This window comes from Xenopus laevis, chromosome 2L (assembly GCF_017654675.1).
Source record: "Xenopus laevis strain J_2021 chromosome 2L, Xenopus_laevis_v10.1, whole genome shotgun sequence".
Classification (NCBI taxonomy): domain Eukaryota; kingdom Metazoa; phylum Chordata; class Amphibia; order Anura; family Pipidae; genus Xenopus; species Xenopus laevis.
Window position 1 is genome coordinate 87,996,255 of NC_054373.1, and position 23,088 is coordinate 88,019,342.

General features: G+C 38.2%; 1 pseudogene; it reads left to right on the forward strand.

Moving 5' to 3' along the window:
• Positions 1–8,462: 8,462 nt before the first annotated feature.
• On the forward strand, positions 8,463–21,786 carry LOC108707502 (annotated as a pseudogene).
• The last annotated feature ends 1,302 nt before the right edge of the window (positions 21,787–23,088 follow it).

Sequence of the window (23,088 nt, forward strand, 5' to 3'; positions counted from 1 at the left end):
TAAAACCATATATTTTCGGAAAGTACACATTCCTGCGAATCCAAATTGGGTATGCATTTCTTTGTACACCAAAGTATCAAGCCGCAAACGATTCCTAAATTTGGTGATTTTGGTGACATTTCCAAAAGTCACCTCAAAATTTTCACCCTGCGGCATTGTATGTCCCACATACTTTTAGGTATCAAGAGAAATCACCCCAAATATGAAAGCTTAGGGTCCTCTGAACAGTTTGATGCCCAATATGTATAGGTGTACCCAAGCATGTGGCATATAGGGCCCCAAAACAAAGACCCCCAAATGGTCTGTCATTTCAGGTACTGCAAAATCAACACATTTACATTGTTTTGGGGGGGGGCAAAGGTAGAAAAAAGTGCGTTCACCCCATAAAACCATATATTTTTGGAAAGTACACATTCCTGCGAATCCAAATTGGGTATGCATGTCTTTGTACTCCAAAGTACCAAGTCACAAGCCTTTCCTAAATTTGGCGATAAAAGCAACTGTTTTTACATTTCTGAAAATCGCCTAAAAATATTGCAATTGGCCGCATTTATCTCACCCAATTTCTTACATACAATTGTAAAACACCATAAATATTGATGCCAAGGGTCTACTGAACAGTTTGATGCCCAATATGCATAGATATACCAAGGCAGCTGGCATGTGCAGACCCCAAATAAAAATAGAGAATATGAGTTTTCTCCGCTGCCGATTCGCCTTCTGTGAACATAGACCCTTGACTTCATATTATGTGCCTCAAGACCCTCCTAACAGCAATGACCCCCCCAAAACCATATATTTTTGGAAAGTACACATTCTGCCGATTCCAACAAAGATAACGACGTCTTTCTACACAAAACTACCAAACTGCAAAGCTTTTCTAAACATATAGGTTTTTACAACATTTCTGAAAATCGCCTAAAAATGTTGCAGTTTGCCGCATTTATCACACACAATGTTTTACGTACAAAGAAAATCTCTCTAAATATGGACGTCAGAGGTCTAATAAATAGTTTGATGCCCAATATGTATAGATTTACCAAAGTATGTGTTGTGTATGGACCCCAAATGAAAAACGTGCCTATGAATTTTCACGCTAGCCAACTAAGCTGCAGAAAAGAGAACCCTAACTGTACGTTATGTGCCGTAAGACCCCCAAACTATAAAAAGACCCCCAGAAACCCATATATTTTTGGAAAGCACATATTTTGGCGGATCAAACTAAGTAAAATCTATCTTTCTATACCAAAGCACCAAACAGCAAAACTATACTAAAGATACATAAGGAACAATAATGCAGGGATAAAATTGCAATAAAACCACAAAAATAGCGTAAATCAATGAAATAACAAAATAATTGTTCTGACAGTGTAATTAGTGGCCGAAATCGATTATCCAATAGTCACGCTGCCAAAATAACACGTTTTTAAGCAAAAAAAAACAAAAGATAACAGTATAATGAATTCGTAAAAAAAAAAAACACCTGTTTGTGCATACATATTTGTGCACTAAACAAAGTTAACTGAGTGTGCAAATACATGTAAATAAGTGTAAATAAGTGTAAATAACTGTACAAAAGGGACCAAGTGTGCTAAAATTAAAAAAAAAATTTAAAAAAAAATTCCAATCTTTACTAAAATGTATAAATGTATTGTAAGTATGTGTAGGTGCAGGTAAGTGTGTAAAAAAAACGTGCACTTACCGTTTTTGGAGCAGGAGAATCGCTGTCTTCTTTGGAGGAGTCCTGGCAGCGTGTCTGCAGAGTTGCTGCGCAGCAGGAAGTGTGTGGGCGGCTCTGCAGGCAGGAAGAAGGTGAGTGTAGTAGCAGACGCTCCATGCGATGCGTCTGCTACTTTGAAGTCGGATCTGCGACAATTGAGTCGCAGATCCGACTTGACAGCCCCCCAGCCTCGTTGCCTAGGGGGCAGTCTTCTCTCCCCACTCTCTGCGGAGGCGGCAAAAGCCGCCGAAGCAGAGAGAGAGCTCAGCTGCCAAAGAACGTACAATGTACGTTCTTGGCAGCCTGAGCATTTGCCTGCCAGCACGTACGCCGTACGTGCTTGGCAGGCAAAGGGTTAAGGGCCTCATTATCAGCATCCGAGAGTCTGGGAAGATTGGCCTCCTGAAGGAAGTCAGCTAAAAGTGAAGGGTCTTGGGCCAAGACTGGGGCACTTTGATTTACCTTGTGAAGGTTATAAAGGTGAGAATAATACTTATGAAAGGTGTCACCTATCAATTCCTGGTCATAAGTTGTCTGGTCTGAGGGAGTTTTTATAGCAGTTATCCTAGCTTGAGTCTGCTGTCCTTTGAGTTTCCTCGCTAGTAAAGTATGTTGCTTATCCCCTTGCTCGTAAAACTTTTGTTTCGTCCAGACAATTGCTTTCTCTGTGTCTAGATGTTTGAGTTCTGTAAGTTGTTTTCTTATTTCTAGAATTTGAGATAAGAGTCTCTCAGAATAGGGTTTGTTGTACTGGGATTCCAATGTATGTAATTGATTTAAAAGATTAGTGTATCTATTCCGTGCTTGTCTTTTTGCGCTGGAGGTAACTGCTATGATATGGTCCCTAATAGTGGCTTTATGGGCTTCCCATAAGGTTGAAAGGGAGGGTACTGAGCCTTCATTAACTGTGAAGTAAACTTTAACTGATGTTTCAATCTGTTTGCATATATCCGGGTCATGTAGGATCACTTCATTCAGGCACCAGTGTGGTTCTCAAGGAGGTAGTCTAGCTAGATCTAAGGCCAAAGTTATAGGAGAGTGGTCGGACCATGTTATGGGATGGATTTCGCTTGTGTAGGTCAGGCGGAGGCAAGCCTGGGACATTAAAAAATAATCCAGCCGTAAGTGCATTTTATGGACCGGGGAGTAGAAGGTATATTGACTGTCATTCGGATGGTTCAGTCTCCAACTATTTTTTTTTTTTTTTAAGCATCTGCAGTTCATATGTCTGTTTCTTTTCCTTCAGACAGCTTTGGGGGTAATATTGTGAACCTCTGTACCTATGTGTCTCTCAAAAGCTCACTGACAGCTGCTAACACTGGGGGGGGGGTACGGCAGGGGCAGGGCCCTGAGACAGTAATCCCGATGGGCCCCAGACCCCCAGCCCGAAGTGTCTAAGAGATCTAAGCAGGGTCCTCATTAAATGGGGACAGGGGGTGTCCAGTCAGGGGTCCCTGGCGATCTGATGGGGGCCCTGGTTCTAAAGCTGCTTATGTTTATAGTTTATTAGTGTTGTTTCAGAATGTGCAAGTTTGATATGTATGCGATTGGTTGTCAGTTATTGGGATATCATGCCTTATCTCGGTGACATCACTCCCAGCATATTTGCATATGCAAATTAGGGTTCGGTATTCGGCTGAATCTTTCACAAAGGATTCGGGGGTTCGGCCGAATCTAAAATAGTGGATTCGGTGCATCCCTACTTTCTATAGAGATCAATGTAACAGCTCCCCTAGTGGAAGTAAATACATGTTGTTTTGCTTATTGGCCTATGGAAAGAAATTGTCACTTTCATTATTACTGGGGATTAAACACAAACTGCTGGAAACCTTAATGTCTTCTTTTTTCTTACATTTCTCTAGGACTCACAGTGGATCTACAGGAATGAGGAGGAGAGGATCTGTGAGATGACGGATTTGGAGCGCATGAGGAAGAAAATCATAGGCGAAATCAAATGGACAAGCTATGATTATTGTATGGCCAGAGACTGCCTGGAAAATCAGATTGATGGCTAAGGTCCTGCAGGACAAGATGAAGGCCAAAGCCCAACTGAGATCCCTCTACAAACAACAAGAGGAGATAAACTGGGCAATTTTCAGGAAGTTCAAAATACATATCCAGGTGCAGTATCTAATGAATATATTTGTTCAATTATTACTATTTTGTAATGGGGCTGATGTATTGAAAGCCATTGCAATGCTGCGATTTTGTGTAAAACAACCACAAAATGAACATATAAATCCTGTGCAGCTGAAACCTATTGAGATGCCATATAAACTAATAGGAAGTGTATCTTCATAATTTTGGCAAGGAATTGGGATTGGGATCAAATGGCTTGAAAATGCAGAGAAATCCTGCAATTTGCAACTTGTCCCATAATCACAGAGGGAAATAGTACATTAGCATTTAGTAATGTTAATTTGCATAACTGCAAAATTTCTGATAAAAATCCCCCAAAATGTTATAGAATTTCTACAGAGATATCACTTGCTAAGGTAAAACCCTTGGGTACAAGTTTAACGTTATTTGGTTTGGTTTTGCAGAGAGCCCACCAGCCGCCAGCACCGTCGCAGTTTAAACGGTACCACGTTTCGATGCACCTCTGTGTTGGTGATCTTCATGACACAGAGGTGAGTGAGCCATTCTCAATTCCAACAGCGGTGCCTCCACTCCAATACACCATGATTCCACCAGTGGTGCTCCCCCCTTACACCTAAAATATGGTTCCATAGACAGGAGACAGGCCACTTGGTAGACCCTGCATTCAATCCTTCCCTCAAACTGCAGAAGCCGGGTCTGCAGGCTGCCTGGGGTCCAATGGAATGACGAGGAATGCAGGGTTCACTTTGTAGCTTAATGATGCTTATGTTTATGCAGCCATATTCCCTTCTATTTTAGTTCTCTCCACCGCAATTCCAACCACAGTGTCCCTTATTTCCCCAATTATTTCTACCGTAATTCCACCAGCGGTGCCACACTTACACCTAAAATATGGTTCCATAGACAGGAGCACCCTCAAGCCACTCGGTAGACCCTGCATTCCTTTTCACGCCATCCCTCAGACTGCAGAAGCTGGGTCTGCAGGCTGCCTGGGGTCCAATGGAATAGAGGAATGCAGTGTTCACCTAGCATCTTAAAGGCACTCCCATGTATATGTAGCCATATTCCCCTCTGTTTCAATTCCCTCCACCCTAATTTCACCAGCGCTGCCCCCCTTACACCTAAAATATGGTTTCATAGACAAAAGCACCCTTAAGCCACTCAGTAGACCCTGCATTCCATTCCATCCCTCAAGACTGCTGAAGCTGGGTTCTGCAGGCTTCCTGGGGTCCAATGGAATGGAGAGGAATGCAGTGTTCACCTTGTAGCTCAAAGGTGCTCGTGTGTATGCTGCCATATTACCTTCTATTTCCATTCCCTCCATCGCAATTCCAACCACAGTGTCCCTTCTTTCCCCCTAAATATGGTTCCATAGACAGGAGCACCTTTAAGCCACTCGGTAGACCCTGCATTCATGTCCACTCCATCCCTCAGACTGCAGAAGCCGGGTCTACAGGCTGCCTGGGGTCCAATAGAATGGAATGTAGTGTTCACCTTGTAGCTTAAAGGCGCTCATGTGTATATGTGTATACGGCTCATATTCCCTTCTGTTTCCCTCACCCTGCTTCCCTTGATTTAATTTGGCGCATTGATGCTGGGAGCAAATCCGATCGCCATTAAGGGGCCAGGAAGGAATTTTTCCCTCTAGTAAGCAGATTGTCCCAGAGGTTTTTTGCCTTCCTCTGGATCAAATAGTGCAGTTTATCTAATTATTATCAATCAAGTTCCTTTGTGTGTGTTTTTATTCTGGGTATTGGTCACATTTGGGAGGTGTCGGGCTATTTAAACATGTATTTGATTAAAACACATGAATGAATTTAAGGCTCCTTATAAGTAATAAACAGGAGGAGTCTTAAATAATATATGCCCAACTCTGAATTCGATATCGAGGCTTCCCAATCAATTGGTACAAAGGGTGAAAAATCAGGACAACTATTTAACAAAATAATTTATTTATTTATATATAATAATAACAAATCAAATTATTACTTCTTACAAAATCCACCAAATACTTCTTGATATCCACTCAGTACAAATTCAAAATAAAATTTACCACCAGATATTAATTGATAAGACCAAAATCATCAACACGGCAAGCATCCACAAGACAATATACACTTTTACTAATAATGAGGTATTATCTAACTTGGAATCAAAGGAGGAATATGTGACTGATCTGGTCTGTTTAAGGAATTCTACCCTCAATCTATGACTTTCCCATTAAGTCACTAGCTTGGACATCATAATATATATGTACTAATAAAAGGGTAAATAAACCCAAATTAAACAAATTATTCCCAGTTTGCAATGCTGGGAAAGTCGATGTTTAGGGTATAACTATACAATATATAGGAATAACAAATATCCAAGCAGATAACTTAATTGGCATTAAATATAACTACAATTTATATTTACCAGTTGTAAGTTCTCACTGGCCTGTGATGTCACCCTGATCTCTCTTCCTGGAGCTTTAAGACATCTGATCCTTTTATTTTATTTGTCTTGTAGTTTAAAAGTCTGTTTTTCTCTTTACAGTCCTCTTTTTCAGTTCTTTCCTTTCTTTCCTCCTTCTTGTAGCCCCTCTCTCCTTTTCTCTTCTCTTCTTTCTCTTTTTTCCTTTTCCAGTGTCTCCGAATTTATCCCTCATTTCTGTCTAAAACCCCTGGGATTAATCAACTAACCAACTGGAATTAAAGGGTAGTCTCCAAAGTTAAACTATCACCAGATAATCTAAATATTTTGTAAAATGTCAATTATTGACCCCTGGACATGATGTCCTACACTACCTGTAGATGGCACTATTGCCTTAAACATCGTGACCTAAAAATATCCAAAAAATACAAAATAGCCTTTGACCTCCTTAGTCTGGTGTTAACCATTAATGTTGACATTGCCCCAGACTGGAACAATGCTTTATGATTCCTTAATACCTTTGGTACCTACAATATACTTGTGAACACACTATCCGTTCATAATTGGTCTGGTCTTGATTAATTATTTCCCTAACAAATATAAAGGCTCTATTCTATGGATAGCTTTTGAAATTCTTTAAGATGTTCCTATCTTATACTCAAACAGACACCAAGGATTATACAACTTTTGAAATTTGGTTAAGATTAAAGTTGTGAAACACCTGGGTCATCAGTCTGGTAGAATAAATCTCATGGATCTTTACCATCCAACATTAATTTGTATAAAACAAAATAAAACACATATTCCTCATTACTACATGATAGATCAAACATGCATAATATATAAATCATGTATACAAAAAATAATAGAAGGTTATATTATATAAAATAGAAACAATCATATGTTATTATTGAATCTAAATATTCTTATGATTAATTATTCATTTATTTGAAAATCCGACAGAGGGGTAACCTATAGATGGGGTGGGTGGGTTGGGAATGGAACAAATAAGAAACACTAAAAATTGAAAGAATGAAAGTGAAATCTACTCATGTTCTTGTTTTATAAGAAACTCAATCAGTGGAAACCAAGTGAGCTTCAAAGCAGGAAGTAGTTTTCTGTTCTGTTAAACATGCAGTCACTCCAGTCTTTATACATTACATTTTTGGCTAACTAACCATATTAGTAACATGTTTTTTTGCACAGCCTATCTATTTACCCAGTTTTTATTTTTATACTACTGAACAATTCATTTAAGCTCAGGATAGCAGAGGAATTCAAGCTGCCATCACCTTTCTGCTATGGAGCACTTTGGAAGTCAGATTCAAGCTCAAGATTTTAAAAAAAAAAAGGAGTAAACCTGAACTAGTACTATATAGCTATTTGAGGATGAATTGAGTCTTAAAAAATGTTGGTGTTACTGTTTCTTTAAAGATAAGATCTGTCATCCCAGTGTCTTTACTATAGAGACTTGACAGGGCTGGTAAACACTTGTAGGCTGCAGCTATATTTATATGCAAAATGTATTTCAATAAGTGGGGAGAAGTTATTGTGGAAAGGGTTACTACGCAGGACAGGATATGGTTAAAACTTAGCTGCACAAGGGAGATGAAGGCAAATTATAGAAGGGAAAGGATAAAGTGAATGTATGTGTGTACTTTGTGGAGAACGTGAGATAACATGATATCTTTTCCCTCCTATAAGTGTAATGGAACACCAAAGGTTTTGTTAAGCAAAATGTTTGTCAATTCATTCTTTTGGGAACAGCTTGCAAGTGCTAGCTAATGCAATAATGTATTTACCGGCACAAGCAATTTCTACAGAAATGAATTGGGTGGGGTGGCAATTTGGAGTGGTTTAGTGTATGTTCACAGCACTGAAAACACTCAAGCAGCAAAATGCTGGGTCCATAAAGAGGGTACACATCAATGACTGTTCCATTAAAAGAGGCTAGTATGTGTTTAGGATATATTTCATTATTTAAGCTAATTGAAAGGCTGAAGAATTTGTTGCAATTTCCCATTGACAAATTGGAAGCTTGTGGTCTAGGGCACTACCAGACGTGTTCTTCACACTGCTGCTACTTCATCTACTTACCTAAGAGAGCTGCAAAAAATGGAAAGTGGCTCATCTTTTAGGCCAAACTGCTTGGCAACTTCCTGCATTAGAAACTGATTGGTGGTCAATTTCTTCCCATTCCAACTGAGTTTGAGGGCATGGGAGCTGTAGTATGAAGGGATGTTACAGATGGTTTACTCAGAGTCATGAGAAATTAGTCCGTGAAAACTATTCTCATGAAAGAAGGATACTACCTCCAGGTGATGGTCCTCCAAGCTCTGAAATACCTGAAATGCAGAAACGGAGTTTCAGTAAACATATTCAATACATGTTATTATATTTTAAGACTAGAAAGTAGTCTCTGACCCTCTCCCAACTCAAGACATAAGCCTTCATGCACATGATTGACACGTTTCCCAGAAAGCACCAGCGGCCCTGTACAAGTGGAGAATGTGGAGCTCAGGTGGCACCAAGGAACCAAGGAAAAAGATGGTCAAGAGAAGACATATGGGCCTTTACTGCATTAGGGCTGCTGTGTATCTGAACTGGTAACATCACCTCTAGCACGAGAAACATTATTTCTATTCCAACACTTTTTTTATCCACAATACATCATTTAAAACCTGCTTACCAGGTGCAAGATTTAAAATGTATCAGTACTGAGATTAAGTGGCCACTGCACAGATTACACTTTAAATTCAGATTGTAAAATCCTGCATAGTTCACACCTCTAATCACCTCTGCACTGTTCACACCTATAACCCCTCTATTGTTCACACCCCTAAAGCCCTTTGCTGTTCACATCTCAGACTGAAAGTGTCTACCCTGTTCACACCTTATGCAAACTGCTGGAGGGGCACCAGCATTGTGTCACTGTATGTAGCACAGTATGAACTGCCAGGGCTGGATTTATAATGCAGGTGCCCCTGGGCCTACTGCCGCTCATCACCCCCATCCCCTCCCTTTCCTTTGCGTACATGTGGAAATTTTCAGCATCGGGTCTGGAGTACTGGTGATTGGTGCACATGGCATTTTAACAACTATTGTATCTCCTGCAAATTCCCAGTGCTTCCGAACCAATGCGGGCGTGGTTTGGCGGCATGCTGTCCCTCTAAAATTCTGCTGCCCTAGGCCCAGGCCTTTCCACAAATCCGGGCCTGTGAACTGCTCATATTAGAGTCGTCCTGATAGGTTTCCCTGTCTCCAGCTGTAGTCTGCCTTCCGTATGCTCCCTGTGTGTGCCATACTTTGCCTGCTCTATGCCTCCTGTGTGTGCCATACTCTGCCTGCCCTATGCGTGTCGGAGCTGTGTGTCATACTCTTCTTGTAATGTTCCCACCATAAAACTCAACTACAACTGCCACAGATATGGAGAAATGTTTTGTGCAACAAAGTATGCCCTTGTATTTCAAAGTCTTGTAAGTCTAGTGATTGTGAATCCCACTTGGGGTTGTTTGCCTTAAAGGGGTTGTTCACCTTTAAGTTAACTTTTAGTATATTATAGAATGGCTTATTCTAAGCAACTTTTCAACTGGCCTTTATTCTTTATAGTTTTTGAATTATTTGCCTTCTTCTTCTTCTGACCCTTTACAGCTTTCAAATGGGTTTACTGACCCCACGTAAAAACAAATGCTCTGCAAGACTACACATTTATAGTTATTGCCACTTTTTATTACTCATCTTTCTATTCAGGTCTCTCCTATGCATATTCCAGTCTCTTCTCTCCGGGACCTAGGGTTTTCCTGATAATTGATCTTTCCGTAATTTGGATCTTCATACCTTAAGTCTACTAGAAAATCATGTAAACATTGAATTAACCCAATAGGCTGGTTTTGCTTCAAATAAGGATTCATTATATCTTTGTTTGGATCAAGTTCAAGGTACTTTTTATTATTACAGAGAAAGAGGAAATTATATTTAAAAATGTGGATTATTTGGATAAAATGGAGCCTATGGGAGAAAGACATTCTGAAATTTGGAACTTTTAGAATAATGGGTTCCCGGATAACGGATCCAATACCTGTACAAGTTTCTGCTATACGTTGTTTGCCATCACCCAGTATATTTACATCCAATTAGTAGTTAGCCAATCACAGCCCTGCAGTCACACAAGCAAAGACTGGCCTTAGTCCCCTACCAGGTCAGCCCAGCTGCTAATCCCCCAGTATCTGTCTATAGTGCACTTGTATTGTAGTACTTGTAATGTACTTGCAAAGAAGAATTATATCCCCTCACAAGTGTCTTTCCCCCCCTAGATAAAACCGACACCATAACATTCTGCCCTCATAATTTAAATCTTCCACCAGTTTAGTTACACATCTTTGCATTTTCTCCAATTTTTTTATATCCTTCTTAAAGGGGTGGTTCATCTTTAACTTAACTTTTGGTGTGTTATAGAATGGCTAATTCTAAGCAACATCTCAATGGGTTTTCATTGTTTTTTTTAACTTATTTGCCTTCTCACAGCTTTCAAATATGGGTCACTGACCCCATCTAAAATCAAATGCTCTGTAAGGCTACAAATGTATTGTTATTGCTGCTTTTATTACGGGTATGGGATCCGTTATCTGGAAACCTATCATCTAGAAAGCTCCAAATTACGGAAAGGCCATCTCCCATAGACTCCATTTTATCCAAATAATCCAAATTTTTAAAATGATTTCCTTTTTCTCTGTAATAATAAAACAGTAACTTGTACTTGACCCCAACTAAGATATAATTAATCCTTATTGGAAACAAGACAGCCTCCTACTGTTAGCATTATTATGATATTTTGATTTACTAATTTTCTTACATTTTATTTTGTTTAGATTACAACCATTTCTTTTAACCAACACTGAACTGACTGCCACATCTTACACTGATAACAATTCTTATGTTAACGCACTTTAATCAAAAGGATTGTAACTTAATATGTTGCAAAACCAATAAAAATACTGAGAAATATAGTAACAAGAGAATAACCCCTTGCTAGTCCATTAGTTGGCATCAGAGATAATCTCGAAATAAACCAGCAGAGAAAGTGCCTTCAAGCTAACCTTACGAAATCTTTTACATTTCCATTAAGCAGAGAGAAATGTATTCAGGTGTGGGATCCAAAGCTCTGAATTACGGCAAGGGCATCTCCCATAGACTCCATTTTATTTAAATAATGCTAATTTTAAAAAATAATTAGCTTTTCCTCTGTAGTTATAAAACAGTACCTTGTACTTGATCCAAACTAAGATATAATTAATCCTTATTGGAAGCAAAACAAGCCTATTGGCTTTATTTAATGTTTACATGATTTTCTAGTAGACTTAAGATATGCAGATCCAATTTATGGAAAGATGTATTATCCAGAAAACCCCAGGTCCTGAGCATTTTGCATAACAGTTCCCATACCTGTTCTGGTTAATAGGTCCCAAGCATTCTGGATAACAGGTCCCATAATAAATGTTATAAAACAGCAATCCGGAAGGCAAAGAAAGGAAATGAAGAGAGCATTGCGGCTGAGGCTAAGACTAACCCCAAAAAGTTTTTTAAGTATATCAATAGTAAAAAGATGCAGGTTATTTGAAGGCTTGTTAAGGGATCATGTTCAAAATATCCTAGTGAATGGCATTATTAGCAGCAATCAGCATGGCATTAGATGTTAACTATTTGGATTTTGCCAAAGCATTTGATACCCTGCCCCACAAACTAATGCTTTCTAAACTAAGGACTGTTGGGCTTAATGAAGTAGTTTCCACATGGATAAGAAACTGGCTACAGGATTGGGTACAGAGGGTGGTTGTTAATGATACATTCTCTACTTGGAGTAAGGTTCTTAGTGGGGTCCATCAGGGCTCGGTATTGGGTCCACTTTTATTTAACTTGTTCATTAATGACTTAGGGGAGGGTATTGTAAGTAATGTATCAATGTTTGCACAAAACTATCCAGCCCAATTAATTCCATCCAGATTCAATGTTGATAAATGTAAAGTCATGCACCTGGGATGTAAAAATATCCACTTATACCCTTAATGGGACTGCACTAGGCAAATCCATTTTGCCTAATACAGATGGTCCCTGTACTGTTAGAGAAGGTCCTTAGACAGGATGGGAATTAGCTTGTTCACATATGAGCTGACTAGTTTCTATCCCTTTACTGGACCTAGTGTCAGGTAATTGCCTAATACAGATGGTCCTTGTACTGTTAGAGAAGGTCTTTAGATAGGATAGGAAATAGTTTGTTCTTGAATGAACTGACTAGTTTCTATCCCTTTACTGGACCTGTCAGGTATTTACCCAATACAGATGCTCCCTGTACTGTTAGAGAAGGTCCTTAGACAGGATAGGAATTAGCTTGTTCTTGTATGAACTGACTAGTTTCTATCCCTTTACTGGACCTGTCAGACATTTTTGTCCTCTGGTTCACCCCAAGCACTTCTGGGAATGTGGCTAGTAGTAGCCTTGGTAACGGTACATAGCAACGCAGACTGAGCAGCTCGGCTGACTTGTGAGATACCCAGTGCTTTGCTCAACATGTTCCCCCCGACTGATTCTCTCCTGAAACACGATAAAAACAGTAACATTATAGCCATAAAAAGTAACATCTAAAGGGGTGGTTCACCTTTAAGTTAACTTTTAGTATGTTACAGAATGACCAATTTTTTCAATTGGTCGTCATTATTTTTATTGTTTTTGAATTATTTGCAGTTTTCTTCTGACTCTTTCAAATAGAGGTCACTGACCCCATCTAAGAACCAATGCTCTGTAAAGATACAAAGTTATTGTTGTTGCTACTTTTATTGATCATCTTTCTATTCAGTTCCTCTGCTATTCATATTCCAGTCTCTTATTCAAATCAATGCATGGTTGCTATGGTAATTTTGACCCTAGCAGCCAGATAATACAAACAAGAAAAGCAAAAGCAAATTGTATGAGAATATCAATCTCTACATCATATTAAAAGTTAACTCAAAAGTGAAAGGACTGTCCAACTGAAAGTCTGCAAGTCGGATATGGCCCACCTAGGTATAACTAGGTTAGACGCCTTTTCTGGAGAAAAATCAGTCCTTTCTATATTTTCATTTTTCTTGTGTATTAAGAACAGTGGCATGATTGGCATCAAGCATAATTTTTACTGGCCTGCTGGCAATCATAGGTATAGCCCCCAGCCTGTTAGTTTTCCTCTACTTCTATTATAACTTCATTTTTACTACCATTATGACCAAAAACAGCACTCATTAATCACCCTAAATAACTCTAAGCTCCTCAGAGAAAACAGTAACCCCAAACCCTTATGGCAGAATTTAATTTTTTTTAAAAAAATGCATTCCATTAAACCAGGGTTACCAGATTACTTGAAACTTCTGGGACATGTCTAGAAAACACAGCTAGATGGGCTACACCAATGGCAATTTCATTTAAAAGCAATCAATGCAGCCCTGCAACATGCATTAATGATACATGTCCCTGAATGTTCAACTGATCTGGTAGCGTACATAGACAAGCTCTTTTTATTGGGCTTATGGAAGCAGGACCTCACTGTACTCGAAATGCCAGGGTATAACTTGAATCTGAGCCTAGGCATGCCTATATACCTAACTCTTAAATTATTAAAGACTAAACATTTCAAGAAAACCCTACTTCTAACTAAAACTTCAGAAACCTAATGGTAAATCATTCTGGTCCTAAACCTGAACATGTTTTTTTAGCTGTCTACCCAATAAAAAAGAAAAACCAGCTCCCTGTCTTGTCAAGTTTGTAACAAATGATACAGTTTCTAGAACTATACAATAGACTATTGATTTGTTCATTAGTGGCCAAGTTAACAGGCAAAATGGCCTCTATTTAGCCAGCTCTTAAAGGGCAAGGCAAGCCCAATGAACTTGTTTCTTTATATTAAAAGACTTACTTTAATAACTTTAGCAGCGCTGTATTCCCATCAAACAAGAGTAATTTTCACGCAGCACTGTTACATTTAAATAAGAAAAATGCAGACTTGTTTCTACTCAGTCTCCCATGAGGCTGAGGTCTGAGAGCAAGACCAGGATTCTGTGCACTGTGTTTACCAGAGTAGGTGGATTCATTAACCTAAAAGGTTCACCCTGTAGCCAATAGCAAACTACCTGTCTGGTTGCCATGGTGACACACTACTTCATATGAAAGAACTTCACCAATCGGCAGGCTATTTTTTAGCTTTCCACAGGGATGATTGTTCTTTCCCTTAGCTACCTCCCTACCTGACAGTACTTTTGGCTTTACCACTACACTACAGGTCTGAAACAATTTTAGCGGGTCAGAGGAACAAGTTAAAAATAGCGCATGTGCAAAGGGGGTGCATCCACCATCGTAACATCACCAAATGTAACATGGCGGTGCGGAAAACACTTGAGGAGACATCAACATTTCGGATGAGTGCAAACAAATAAAGCGATTCAGTGAATCAAAGGAGTGTTGAACTGATGAGCAAAAACAGTACTAAAGGCTTGCCTTGTCCATTAAATTAAATCCTAAATTGTAAAATTTAGATTCATAAACAGCGCTGTGAAATATGTTGGCACTGTATAAATACATGTTAATAATAATAATAAAAAAGTTAAAGTTAGAATATGCATAACCTTTCCAGTATACAAACATATTTAGTGTCTTATGTGACGCAATCAGCCAGCCATATGACCTGCATTTCTTTTTTTAGTCACGTCCTCTAAAAGTCAACAGTCCACAGTCCACATGCAGTTTTAACAGTTCCCATACCACCACCTCCAAAACCAAAGACACCTCTCTTAGATGCAATCAAACCAGCTGAAGAGATTTTAAATGCAATTCTTCCACCTCGGTAAGTTATATTTATATTCTGTTTGTATTTTTAATATACAAAAAAATGGCTGCACATATTGGGCCTCAGCACACATACACCTATACTTCATGGGCCAATAAAAGCTGGCAGTATAACGAGCGATGTTTATGACCAGCTTAAGAAATAATTCATCTTTATTGGTGGGAAAACAAAGTAACTGTCATGGGCAACATCCATCAAAATCCTTTAAAACCAAATAATATATGTATGTGCAGGAAGACACTTATAAAATATAAAACCTAATACATATCCAGATAACATATGAGACCAATACTTGTTGGCACTGTTCCATAAGATCTAAATAGCTACAATAAATGCTGTCTCACCACACTAAAGGGCCCAAAATGTGAATTGCCTAATAACATTTCTATCATTATTTGTGCACCACAAGAGTAATTATTCTGGAAGTCACTTCCATCAGTACTACATATGTCCCCCATCAAGACTCCAGTTATGGACATTACACTGTATAGACATCCAGTCCTGTGCACTCTTACATATGTAATACTGAGGAAATCCAGTCCAATGTGGTGCTCAATATATGTTGTCAGAAGTATATCCTAGGTGTTACGCACCATAGAAAGCCCTGAATGAGATGCATATCTGAGTGCTATGTATGGTGTGAAGTGGCTGAGGCAGCTAAAATAATCAGCCATCAAAAAAAAAAAAAAAAAAAAAAAAATATATATATATATATATATATTATTTTAATTCACACTGTTACCTACAAGTGATATACATGGAAAGACTAGTGCATCTGTTAGTGATACATCTACATCACTCATGTAAACGTAAAAGTTTATTACACCAGATTCTGAACTGCATATAATACATGTTTAAGTACTACTGCGTGGTGTGCAGTTTTGTTTATTGTATTGTTATACCATGCACCTCCTTCCAGTTAATAACCCCTTTTAGATCAAATGCGTAATAAAATGTGACTGCAATATTTTAAATGATAAATTTATAGGTAAAATTAACTCTTAAAGGAATTGCTCAGTATAAAAATAAAAACTGGTTAAATAGATAGGCTATGCAAAATAAAAAATGTTTTCAACATAGTAAGTTAGCCAAAAATGTATAAGGGGCACATTTACTATTGGTCAAATATCGAGGGTTAATAACCCTCGATATTCGACCATCGAAGTAAAATCCTTCGACTTCAAATATATACCGCATTTCCTTCGCTCGTGCAAACGAAGGAAAAACGAATAAATCCTTCGAATCAAACGATTCAAAGGATTTTAATCCATCAATCGAACGATTTCCTTCGATCAAAAAAAGCTTGGAAAGCCTATGGGGACGTTCCCCATAGGCTAACATTGGTGCTCAGTAGGTTTTAGGTGGCAAAGTAGGTGGTCAAAGTTTTTTTTAAAGAGACAGTACTTCGACTATTGAATCCTTAGGCAGGCAGAAGAATAGGAGAGGATCTGAAAAGAAAGATAAGTTCTATAGTGAATAAAGTACCCCCTCTTGTAAAATATAAGGATATTATAAGTTACTGAGGAGTTCCAGACCATATAAAAGCACAAGGCAGAAGGCCAAGTGTTTTTATACAGGTCATGGAATTCCGAGGGGACTTCTAATATCCTCATATTTTGCAACAGGGGGGACTTTATTAATTATAATACACAAGTTTTAATGAGTCATGTGACAGAAATGACATCACTAAGCTGTTATTTTAACCAATGACATCACTAAGCACCATTTATAAGGATATCATTTACAGGGTAATTATGGCTCAGTATACATGGCTGTATAATAAAAATATAATAACAATAGAAACCAAGCTACAGAATGAATCTAAACACTGCTGACTGGGCAACTACAAAGAGAAAGGCAAATAAAAAAATGTAAATTAAAAAACAACTGCAAAATATTCTCATAATATTTCTATATAGTATATAAGGTTAGTTTTAAGATTAACTCTCCTTTCATATTACTTTTACATTTTAGAATATTGATCACATATAGGTATCACGTCTACAATAATTTTGTATTTGGTTTTTATTTAGAATATTGTTGGAAATTCTTCTAAATAGTGTTAATTGTGCAAACATTTTAAACTCGTTTTGTTGAGATTGTTCCCCTCATCACAAATGCATTCTTTCCTTTGGTGACAGATGAACTCATGAGACAGGTGACTATTAACTGCGCAGAGAGGGGATTACTCCTGCTTCGAGTCCGTGATGAAATACATAGGACCACCTCTGCCTATTAAAATCTCTGTATGAAAGTAGTGTTGCTTTCGGTATGAGGAAAGCTTTGCTAGCCGAACAGGGAAAATCAGACATGGAGAAGAGAGTAAGTTCTTTCTAAACAGTTTTTTTTTATTTAGTACATTGCCATGTGTACATAATATGTGATTTGTAACCTTATCCAACTTCTTTCCTGGTGCTTCTCAACTTCTAAATAATAAGAAAAAAATCAGATTGTGCTCCTTGTTTATTATTGTAACACACCTGCTATTTTACAGCTTTTTGGTTACCCTGATTTGTACTGTCAAATCTGGTATTAGATTGTGCTACCTGCTATTGTTTCTGGTGAGGAGTAGTTTTTTAAAAACAGATAATAAAATCACCTACACTATAATTGAAAGGGAAGTTACTCCATTTCTTGTGGCAGAAGGGCAGACAGATATATTTCAGGGCAGTGTTCTGCTTGTCTTTATCGTATGTATAATTACTGTTATAATTATATAATCTGATTTGAAGATTCCATTTCTATATTTGCATGAAAAGGCAGCAGCCAAATGAGTGACATTTTATTAAAGATGGCATTTCAAGGAATACTTTTTTTTTGGGGGAGGGAAGCTGATCAGCATATGTAAAATTTTGCACCAGTGCTTTGTTCAGCCATAAGCTTTGATAAGTCTAGTGTACTTACAATAATGACAGCATTCTTTGTTGAGCCAGAGTTTAACAAAAACACAATTTTAATCTAGCAAAATACACAGAAATGCAAAGAAAATCTTTTTTTGCATCAAAGTGTGTGTTTTCCCAGGTTACCCCAAGAAGATGCAAGTAGTTTAGAACAAAAGAAATAATAAAAAAAAAAAACTCTAAAACTTATAATGTCCAGTAGATGGCAGCACAATAAAAGTGGAATAACATCAGGCTCTGTTACAGTGCTCAATTAACCTGGTCCCTGGTTTACAGAAAAATAAGATATAAGGAATAATATCACAATCTTATACACTTGTGTTATTAATATTAATATATTTTGATAATAATCATAACTGGTTGTAATTTCTGCTCATTTCTATAACCCCCATTTTTGTGTTCCTATTTAAAAAAAAATCTGTAATTGGGGGGATTACTTTCTTTATATCGATGTTCCCTTACCATTTATATCTGATATGTCTGATATATAATTTATATAGCATCAGCATGTTGCCTTTTAAAAACTGTACAGAAGCCCTGGGAATTAACATTTTAAGGGATTGTTGTTAGTTGTTTACAGGAAGCATTTGTTTTCACTATGAGCCCTATGACGACTTCTTTTTATGATTCAGATTAGTGTTGCCACAGCTGTAGGCTTCACAGTCCGGGCAGGACTGTGATGTAGTGGAGCAGGTCAGTGACATCACAAGGTGAACCAGGTGATGGCATGGGGCAGGGCTATGATGAGATGATCAGCAATTGGCCGATTGCTGTGTCAGTCTTGGAGAATCCTGCCCTGCAGTTTTGAGTCAGACAGACCTTTTTTAATGCCTCTCTATATCATATTAAAAGTTAAGTTAAGGTAAACAAGTTGAAAATTTATATAAATTCACATTATTGAGCAGCTAGTAAAAAGCTGCTTATGATCTTGACTTCAACATTAGTTTTGGCATACCACTGCAGCATCCATAGTACTGAAGTACTGAGATGCCTTTGTACGATGGAACCTCAGTGTCCAAATTCTAGACTCAATTGTAAACTTGGTTATTCTTGATTTGTAATAGTTAAAGAAAAAGATACTCTAACATGTCGGTCCAGTAAAGGTTAAATAATAAATGTACATTTATTTATGAAGCTCTGGATTGTTTTTTGTAGATTGCAGAGTTAGAGATGGAAAAGAAAGACCTGGAAAGATAAGTGAATGAACAGAAAGCCAAATGTGAGGCTATAGAGAAACATGAGGCAGAGAGATGCCAAGTGGAAGAGAAGAAGCATGCGGAGGAGATACAGTTCCTCAAAAGAACTAACCAACAGCTAAAGGTAAGGAGTCCACAAGCAGATATTAGGGATGTCCAACTTCTTCCCATTACAGATACTGATGTATTTCGGCAGTTGCTGGAAGGGCGCCGAGTGAAACAACCCAAACGCACAGGAAAGAGTGGCTGCATCGCTAATGCAGAGAGCCAAGTTACCAGAGGCGGTTTTTGCTGCCCCCAGTAACTGCCCACTCATTGCTTACTCAATGTACTGTCAGTAGGACCCAAGTCTTGTAATAGCAAAGCAGGGTTTCTCCTTCTTTGGTGCTATTCTTGTCTCTACCACTATGGGAGCACATAGCAAATCAAATAATTTCTGATTTAATTTTGATTTCCACCATAATGAAATCTTCTCCAAGCTGCTTTTTGGAATGGTAAGGGGGTCTGGCATGTCAGAAACCATTGCCTCTCAATGTATGTAATGTATTTGGGATTAAGTATGGACCATTCGTCCATACAAAATCTCTCCAGTTCAGTTAAATTTGATGGCTGCCGAGCATGGACAGCCTGCTTCAAATTATGCCTTAGATATTCGATGATATTCAAGTCAGGGGCTGTGACGCCATTCCAGAATATTGTACTTCTCCCTCTGCATTTCGAAGTGTGTTTAGGGTCATTGTCTTGTTGGAATATACATCCCCTGCGTAACTTCAACTTTGTGACTGATGCGTGAACATTATCCTGAAGAATTTCTTGATATTGGGTTTAATTCATCCGACCCTCGACTTTAACAAGGGCCAGTCCCTGAACTAGTCACACAGCCCCACAGCATGATGGAACCTCCACCAAATTTGACAGTAGGTAGCAGGTGTTTTTCTTGGGATGCAGTGTTCTTCTTCCACCATGCAAAGAGCTCTTTGTATGACCAAATAACTACATTTTTGTCTGATCAGTCCAAACACTTTGTTCCAAAATGACTGTGGCTTGTCTAAATGAGCTTTTTCATACAACAAGTGACTCTTGTGGCGTGAGTGCAGAAAGGGCTTCTTTCTCATCACCCTGCCATACAGATGTTCTTTATGCAAATTGTGCTGAATTGTAGAACGATGTACAGACAGACCATCTGCAGCAAGATGTTCTTGCAGGTCTTTGGAGGTGATCTTTGGGTTGTCTGTTCTTACAATCCTCCACATATGCGGCTCCTGTATTTTTCTTGGCCTGCCAGACGTGGGTTTTACAGAAACTGTGCCTGTGGACTTCCATTTCCTGATTACATTCCTTACAGTTAAAACTGACAGTTTAAACCTCTGAGATAGCTTTTTGTAGCTTTCCCCTAAACCATGATACTGAACAATCTTTGTTTTCAGATCTTTTGAGAGTTGCTTTAAGGATCCCATGCTGTCAGAAGTGCTCTTAGCCCATGGAACTACTAACAGGTCAGGCAGCTGAGGTTTCATGGCTGTAGTTTATCAGAGCACAAATCACATGGCTGGGGGCACCTAGGAAACTGAAAACATGTCTAGCCTCATGTCAGATTTCAAAATTCAGCACAGAATTCTGCTGGAGCACCACTGTTAACTTATGCGTATTGAAAAAAAAAAATGACCGTATCCCTTTATTTTAGCTATAATAACACTGCGTTTACCATCTGAATTAAAGCTTTGAAGCTTTGGACATAGCAAGGAAACCTCTAAAACATATATTGTTTGGTTATAAAGTGTTCTGCAATGTTTCAGCACTAAAAGAATCCCAGCTATCTAGCTGAGTCATTTTGTGCAAATTTAGTTCAGTTATAAAAGGCCATAGCACTGGCCCTGCAAACTGACTTTAAGGGTGAAAACAAGGGTAATTTTTCTCACTACTGCTTACTTTCAGGTTACAGTAATAAGAAAACATTTTAGAGGTTTAAATACATACTTTATTATTAATTTTAAAGATGAATTAAACCACACTGAGATAATATTCCTGGGATCACCCTTCCTAATTGCTTTCTTGGCTCCTTTGGAGTAATGCTTTGTAAAATGTTGAGCATACAGATTCTGCAGAACAAGTAAGGATTGTAGTAGCGTCTCAAATTTGTAGGTCACCACAAATTTGCACCTGGGCAGTAACCCAGGCCAATCAATCATTAGCCTTTTTTTTCTTTCCCTTTGGCCAGCAGCAGGTGAAATAATGAAAGCCAAAATTTGCAAGCCAAAATAAAGAAATATAAGTATCTAAAGTTTCCCTATTATCTCTGCAAGCATTAAGTGCAACTGCATAATTACCTTCCACTTCTTCTGATGTACTTTGCCAAAAGTAAATACTGGCTTAAACTCCTTTCTGATAGTAAACTATTCCATAGCTGCAGTGCTTTAAGTAGATGTTATTAGAGGGCACATCAAATAAAACATAAGAGCATTTTCTCCCTAAAATAACATGTACTATACAAAATCTTCTTTCAGCATCACAGAACCAACTTGGCACTTAAATAAATAGAGTCATTCTGTATTCCAGGCACAGCTATAAGGAATTATTGCGCCCAAGAAGTAAGAAGACAGGAGTAACATCTGTGGACAGGCTGTCTGTGATTCAGATTCTACTGCAGTGCAAATGCCAAGAAACCCATATTTCTAACTTTAGGACATTTTTAATTATATCTGGTTGTTGTTTATATTAAATCCTTAGTTGACACAAGAAATGTTAAAAGGTTGCTCATTATGCTGAAATGAAACACCTCAATATTTTTAATATCAAAAATTCTTTTGAAGCTCCATTTGCTGCAGCCCCATCCAAGTCTCTGTATTACTTGCAGAGTGATTATTACCAGGGTATCCTTCTTACACCACTTATCAAAGCATTGCTGAAAGGCCATGTGTGCAATTATGCAAGTCTGGCCTGTCCAATTGGCAGCTTGTCGGTCTTAGTGTGCTGCTTGTGTGAAATTTTATCGAAGGAGTACCTAACTACAGTTGAGATCTTCAAAAACAAAATCTTTATAAGGATAGGTCTAGTTGCACGCAGGTATTTCTATATAATATTGTGCCACTGGCACATGCAATAGCAAAAATGAATACAGCTTTTAACTTTTACATAAATCCATTCATTACCACCATTATTATTATTTTTTGAACATAAAGTTCAATTAATGTATAGAAATCTAAAATATAATAGGCGTCTTTTTCTGCCTATTTTTTTTACCCCGTGCTAGCGCTCCTACTCTCCAAAAAAATACCAGATTGGGGTAGTATATGCCATGACACCATATTGTTATAGCAGTTGCATAACTATAGAGGAAGCAGACCCCTGCAGTTATGGGAGGACCAGAGGGACAGGGGGCTTGGACTACGGGGTCTACTGAACTGAAATCTCCACTACTGTGTTGCCTGGTTAAAGGGATTCTGTCATGATTTTTATGATGTAGTTTTAATTTCTAAATTACATTGTTTACACTGCAAATAATTCACTCTTCAAAATAAAATGTAATTCCTGAACCAGCAAGTGTATTTTTTAGATGTAATATTGGTGTGTAGGAAGCCATCTCATGTCATTTTGCCTGGTCATGTGCTTTCAGAAAGAACCAGCACTTTAGGATGGAACTGTTGTTAGGCTGCTTGGGGGGGAAAGTGAGGGGGATGATATCACTCCAATTTGCAGTACAGCAGTAAAGAGTGATTGAAGTTTATCAGCGCACAAGTCACATGACTTGGGGCAGCTGGGAAACTGAAAATATGTCTAGCCCTATGTCAGATTTCAAAATTAAATATAAAAAAATCAGTTAGCTCTTTTGAGAAACAGATTTCAGTGCAGAATTCTGCTGGAGCAGCACTATTAACGGATGCATTTAATAAAAAA